The sequence below is a fragment of the Sinocyclocheilus rhinocerous genome, unplaced genomic scaffold (assembly GCF_001515625.1).
Source record: "Sinocyclocheilus rhinocerous isolate Xijiao unplaced genomic scaffold, SAMN03320098_v1.1 scaffold792, whole genome shotgun sequence".
In the NCBI taxonomy this organism is placed as follows: Eukaryota; Metazoa; Chordata; class Actinopteri; order Cypriniformes; family Cyprinidae; genus Sinocyclocheilus; species Sinocyclocheilus rhinocerous.
Window position 1 is genome coordinate 1,967,989 of NW_015626872.1, and position 7,336 is coordinate 1,975,324.

General features: G+C 35.6%; 1 long non-coding RNA gene across 1 annotated transcript in view; it reads left to right on the plus strand.

Moving 5' to 3' along the window:
* LOC107719971 (uncharacterized) overlaps positions 1-7,336 on the plus strand; it is a 22,069-nt gene that overhangs the window by 13,767 nt on the left and 966 nt on the right. The gene's annotated exons all lie outside the window — the stretch shown is intronic.

The following is a 7,336-nucleotide window of genomic DNA, read 5'->3' on the forward strand; positions in this document are numbered from 1 at the left end:
TTATGGATTATGGACTCGTATTTTAGTTAAAAACATCTTAATGCTGGATTAGTTTCAGCTTTTGTCTTCTCCAGATGTTAACTGATGGACTGGAGTGGTGTGGATTACTTGTGGATTATTGTGATGTTTTTATCAGCTGTTTGGACTCTCATTCTGACGGCACCCATTCACTGCAGAGCATCCATTCGTGAGACACTGATGCAGTGCTACATTTCTCCAAATCTGATGAAGAAACAAACTCATGTACATTTCGAATGGCCTGAGGCTGAGTCATTTTTTAGCAAATATTAATTTTTGGGTGAACTATCCTTTAATATCCTCAGGTGATAAGTGCATGCGTGGGAAATCTACTCATCTGCTTAGTCACTGAGATGTTCGAGGCTGTAATCAGTGTCAGCTCATCTTCCAGGGAGGCCAACAATGTGTCTGGTCTGACTCTTGGTGGTCTTTGATCTCTGAGGCTACCAAGTTGTGGTTTATGAAATCATAAAGAGTTTTAATTGCTCCACCCCTTTCCACATATACAGACAAACATGCACAAACACACACGCACAGGCTTCCTCAAGCACATAAAGTTCACGCAGTGCGTCAGGTGGTGAAAGTGTTTGGAAAAGTGTGTGTGTGAGAGAGATAGGAAGAGATAAAAAGTGACGAATTGCTGCATCTGTTGGCTGTGCAGTGCATGCCTCTGCTAATCTCCAGTGATATATGCACCGTCAAGACATAAAGCCGTGCAACTTGTGGGGTTATGTGAGTGTGTGTTTGTGCATTCACACATGTTTTATGCACTAAGTAGGTCACACTTCCAATAGGTCTATGTCCGTATGTCTCTGTCTGTCACCTGAATCACAATATGAGAAAAATCCCCATCTTATTTTGACTTCTAACTTGTGTGTGTGCATTTAACTACAAAGACTACAAAGAGCGTTTGCTCTGATGATAGGGGATTATGGGTAACGCTTGCATCTGTCGGGGCTGCAGTGAGTCAGTGGCCTCACCAGCTGTGCAAGCAACTGGTTTTCTGCATATGGAGGTCAGGGTGAGATAACCCTCATGCGGATGATTTATGTTTGTATACACGTGTTTTCCTCTGTGTGTGTGTGTGTGTGTTTCTTCCTGATTGTCAGATGTCTTCCTGGTTGTGTGGCTCCACAACTGTGAAGTTCTTCAGCTGCAGCATTTGTTTCTGTCAGGCATCTTGTTCGTGGTGTTCGGTCAGGGGGCGTTTTCTCCGAGGAAACGGAGGGAGTGCCTATCGCACAATCCACAGTACGAAACAAAACAAAGTACATATTAGATACATAGTATGTACTGTTTTTTAATAAGTTGCATCTTACTATAATGTGCACTGGGTCAATATTGCATTGTTGAGAGAAAACATATGAATCACCTTTTACTATAATGTTCAGAAATAATGTAAAATATTGGTAAACAAAACATTATAAACACAATAAAATATGTATTTTAGTTCCACTTATTCCACAAATAATCATTTAATAATAAATGGTATTCCAAACAGAACAGGAATGAAAAATATAAGTATAAAACAAACTGATTCTGTTTGTGCTATTAGTTATAAATAGCAAAGAAGCCTAAACAAAAATCTTTCTATAGTGATACTGTCCAGTTATAGTTGTTAATTTAATTTAATTTAATTTAACTTTATTTTATTTTTATTTTATTTTATTTTTTGACTAATGGTCATAAAAGCAGCTATACTGTAAAACTACAATGTAAAAAAAAATCCCTGTTTTAAAATTGTATTATGAAGATTGATTTAACTATATAAAGTAAAAAGTTGAAATTACGTAAAATATCAAATGAAGTCATTGTTTATTTAATAGGCCATTATTTCAGTATTAAAATATTAAAAATAATAACTCAAAATATTAAATAGCAAGAACTTACAATGTCAGGTTTGGAGAAGGTCAAACTGACTTTTATATTTATTTTATTTTATTTTATTTGATATTTTCTTAAAGTTTTATAACGCTTTTCACAATAAACATTTTACAGTAATTATAATATCTTAATATCTTCATGTATTATAGTCCATGTAGCAGGTGGACTATATATATATATATATACATATATATATATATATATGCAACTTTATATATAGAGCAGGCTAAAAATATAATATTCATTTGTGCAAAAATATAAACAATCACACTTGCAATTTGATATTTAGTATACGTATATCACTTTTCTGTGATTTTACTGTGATTTTACTATATTTATGCAGATAAAGTTGGATATACTATATATCCAACTTTATAGAGCTGTGCAATAATATACTTTACATTTAGCAATGATATAAACAATCACACAGCTGAAATTTTCTATGTAGTATATATTGCTTTACATGAGTGTACTGTATGTATGGATATAGAGTTTATATAAAGAACTGGACAATATAGTTACATTATAAACAATCACATAGCCAAAATTTGCTATATAGTATATTGTTTTTGTTTGTAAATAGATCAGGTTGGATATATTCAACTTTATATATAGTGCTGGGCAATAATAGTTACATTTTGTGATGATATAAACAATCACACGGCTAAGATTTGCTATAGTGTAAGTGTACAGTATATATTGTTTTAGTTGAATCTACTGTATATATGTAATGTGACTCATTATACTAACTAAATATTAGATTATATTACTAAAATTTTGAAAAAGTATCAAATAAATGATGATGCCTTTAATGTGGAATCTGTGTTCAAGTGATTAAGTATATTTTACAAAGTTGTATCCAGATTGACTCTTGTTTTAGTTATAGGTGCTGTCAGAGATTTTCAGGCATGTGTATGAGATGGAAGCTTTGCCTCTGCCCCGTAAGACCATAAAAAACCCACACTCGTCATGGTAAAAGCCCCTAGTCCAAACAACTTTCCTCCCATACTCAGTGTCCACACCTTTCCATGTCGCCTCAGTAGAGCCTGCTAAAGCTCTCGCGCTCCTTTATCTCTCCGGACAGCTCAGGTCATCACGCCTGTGTCGCCACATTTAGAAACGCCATATTTTCTAAAAGTGCAGATGTGTGCAGAAAACACTTTTTTTTCCTATCCAAACTTCCAGAGAAGGCACTGAACCCTGAACCTGAACCCAGACGCGCAGATCAGTTGTTTGAAACCGGCCTCTCAATGTAAACTCCTTCCCGCCTCTGAATCGGGCTCGGTTACAGAGGAGGTACGGACCGTGTGCTGTGTGTATTTACCCTGGTTAAAGATGTTATTTCTACCACATGAGCTGACGCTGGGAGAGCCTGCGTTTAAATGTAATCATACTTAGTGAACTGATCATAGGCGATCTGCCGTAACGGGATACGTGTGTAGCCGGGTAAAGATGCTCGCCGCTCTGGAGGAGTCGAATAGGAAGATATGGTGGATGGCTGGGCTTTATTTGTGTTGAGATATGAGATGTTGTCCATGTCACACGTGTGATGTCTTCCTCCACATGTCATCTGCTCCGCTCAGACCGTGTGGTTTTTAGCCAAGCCCCACAGATGGAGTCATTTCAACCCCTCTAAATACCATTGGTTAGTCTGAAGGCTAGTTCTATCATGACAACTCTCGGAAAGATTGGCATGGTAATGTACATGACAATGTTAATGTATTTGGTCTTGGCGGAATTGATCTGCTACGCTGCTGCTGCGGCGGCAGAGCAAGTACCGAGACTTGCTACTGCCATGTATGGAAGCATGGTGATTGCGACTTTTTATATCACATTTTTTACTTTTTTCTTCTTGCAATTGTGAGTTTATATCGTGCAATTCTGACTTTATAACATGCAATTGTGAGTTAAGTCAGAGTTTTGAGATATAAATTCGCAATTCTGAGAATATATCAGTCACACCCCCCCACCCCCAAATAAACTCACAATTGTAAGAAAATGTCAATTGTGAGCTGACTTTTTTCCTCAGAATCGGACTTTATAACTCACAATTACGAGTTTACATCACACAATTCTAATAGAAAAAGTCAGAATTACGAGACATAAATTTGCAGTTGCTAGAAAAAAAGAATTGTGAGATAGGCCTACAAACTTGCATTTGCGAGAAAAAAGTCAGTGTTTATATCACACAGTTCTGTCTTTATTTCTTGCAACTGTGAGTTTATATCATGCTATTCTGAGAAAAAAAAAATCTGAATTGCGGGTTTATATCTCGCAATTCTGACTGAACTTGCAATTGCGAGTTTGTGTCATGCAATTCGGAGAAAAAAGAATTGCGAAATAAAAAGTCGCAATTACCTTTTTTAAATTATTTATTCAGTTTGTCAAATACGCATAAAACGAGTGTGCCATGAAATACATAATGTAATGCGTGTTGTAAAGATTGGGAGTAAAAACAAAAGAAGCAGAAAAGCTTACAGCTGCATGAGTCGTGACTGTCACGTTAGCCTGATGGGACCAAACTCCCTTTGTGATTTTAAAACGTAAGACAGTACCCAGATTTGAAGACTACAGTAAGATTTAACTTCTACTGTTAATAAGATTTTGGTAGGCTACTATTAGATGGATAGCCTAAATGCCCTAATTCAGATGGGCTACCTGTTTTTTATTATTTTTTTTTTTTTATGGTATATCAAAAAGTGTATATTTTTTAAATGTGATTGTTGATACATTTTACCAGTTTTTATCATACTTTCAAAACAAAAATTAAAATAGGAAAAATATGCAATATGAAAATGATTGAAGACAAAATGTGTTTTACTGAGAAAATCAAGATTTGTTTTTTAAAAAGCCTTTTTCCAAAAGGTACATCTGGAAAAAGGGGGGTCGTCTTATAATCAGGGTCGTCTTATATTCGGGCCAATACGGTAATAACACACGACACCGAACTCGACGTGCTTGTCAAATGCACTGTTTGGTTTCATTTTGAGATAACACATTTCATTCATTTGCATTATTCCTGTGAACTGCGGCAGCTAAATGCCAAATAGATAAAAAGAAGTGTCCTTTAGCCTTAAAACCACTTCCTTTTTGGGATTCCTTTGCATAATGAGCCTTTGATAAGGCACTTTGGGAAATGGGAGGGGAAGTGAATGCAGTGAGCAGCACCATTAAATACCCAATTCATCACAGTCACAGTTTAAAGGAACAGTGGGCAAAAATAAAATTCCGTCTATTAACTCGCCTCCATGTTGTGCTTTATTTTAGTGGAACTTAATACATCTGTCATAGCTTTCGCATCTCATTTGAATATGCAGATTTGGTGCATAACGATTGGTTATGAGACACCAATGGCATTTGGCTTCAGGCTAATGCACGTTAAATGACAACTGCTGGTTATATGGATCAGCAGATTCTTTTATTTCATTTGAGATGTGACATTTACACAAAACTTTAATCTAGAAAAGCATACAAGGAGGGTTGTAATATACCATTTTAGTGCATTTTGACGATTCACAGTCTTTTCCCTTTTAATAAGAGTACTCATGGAAATAAAAATGATATACTTAAGCGCGAACTGACTGTAATTTTTCAGACACTTTTTTGCAATTTTTTTTATTGCAGTTTAAATTTATATTAAATGCAATTAGTTTAACTTTTTTGACCCACTTTAATAGAATTACATCTTTATATGTAATTTCATAAATATTCTTGAAATATGGTTAAAGTGTGCTGCCAAATGTACTGACAATCATGTATGATAAGCTAAAATATGCTTTAATGTCATTTTTATTAAAAATTTGTGTCATGCATTTAAATATATTTTTAATTACACATTTGTAATGATTAAGTTGCAATTCAGTACATGTAAAACATATGAACTTTCTGTAATATCAAATAACACACTACCGTTAAAATTATAATCAAGTGCTTTAGTATGTTGGTCAACACGTCAAAATAAGTGTACTTCTTTAAAGCATGATGAAAGATTAATAAAGTAATTATTTAAATTGTACTTTAAGGTAAAACTTTTAATTTGGCATTATTACAAAGTATGCACTTTGTGTGTTAAGAAACAGTCATGAAAGTGTCTCTCTTTAAGTGGCTTTTTATTTCATCAACATTATATTAGTTACAGTTTTTAAAAATATATACTTTAAATATTTTAAGTAAACGACTAGAGCACATTCAAGTGCACTTCTTTATCACAGGGGTGTTGACTATTCATTTGCATTGTGTGGAAAAGAGCAGCGTGAGCATTCTACTAAACGTCTCATTTTGAGTTCCACAAAATAAACTCATACAGCTTGACCATTTTCATTTCTGGGTGAACTGCCCCTTTAAAATTGAACACAGATTGACAATGCATGAAATATGTCAAAGCGTATATGCCATTTGAAGTTGTTGCAATAATAATTCGTAGGATGTGACCTCGGGCATCTATTCAACTCGGAGGTCCGAGGGAGTCCGGCCACACCAAACTGAACTGTGAACTTGCAACTTCCCGTGCTGTAGGCGTCTGTTGCTAGGAAACAAGTGGCCCACTCCGTCAATTTCAGCTGGGGTGAAATGCGAGTGTTTTTCTTCACTTTTTTTCTATGAGCTTTGGCTGGCCATCTTTTATTGATGTACAGTTTCCTTTGAGTCGCAATGAGACTTTCTGTGGGCCAGGACACTTTCAAAAGAGAGGAAATGGGGGTGTGTTCGGAGGTCAAATGGTCCCTTTTGTGGGGCTCCTGGGGGACAATGACAGTGGGGTGATGCTATGTGGGGGCGAAGGGGTGAGATCCTTTGGGACAGACAGGTCTGGGGAGGGGAGATGCTGCATGCTGCCAGAGCCCATGCGGAAAAGTCCAGCACAAATATACGGCAGAGGCAGAGAGAGATCATCAATTTTTAACCACGCTTCGTACTGTATTCTTTCTAGCGCAGCATAAGCAAACAAGTTTGCCCCAAGGGCTGAAATTTGAATAAGCAAATTCTTGCTCCTGATGTTTTTAATGAGTGCAGATGCAACAGAGTAGACTGGCTTTTTATGGCAGCCAAAAACGAGGCCACAAAATAATTACTTTCCTTGTCAATAGCAGGGAAGACTGTAACGCTAAATAAATAAGAAATAAAAGCACAATGCGCTTATACCCTTGTCATAGCAGGTATGTGCAAGTACAAATTCAATCCTCCACCTTCTTCCAAAAAATAGACAGATAGTACAGTACAATAAGAATTCATTTGTAAACAATAGTTAACATGAACCAACAATGAAAAGTACTTCTAAAGCATTTTTATTCTTAGTTCATGTCAATGCCAACATTTAATAATATGTTATTAAAATCAAAAGTTGCATGTTTATATTATAGTCTAATATGAACTAACAATAAACAGTTATATTCTTATTAACTAACATCAACTATGTTTTGAGATTTTTATTATATAT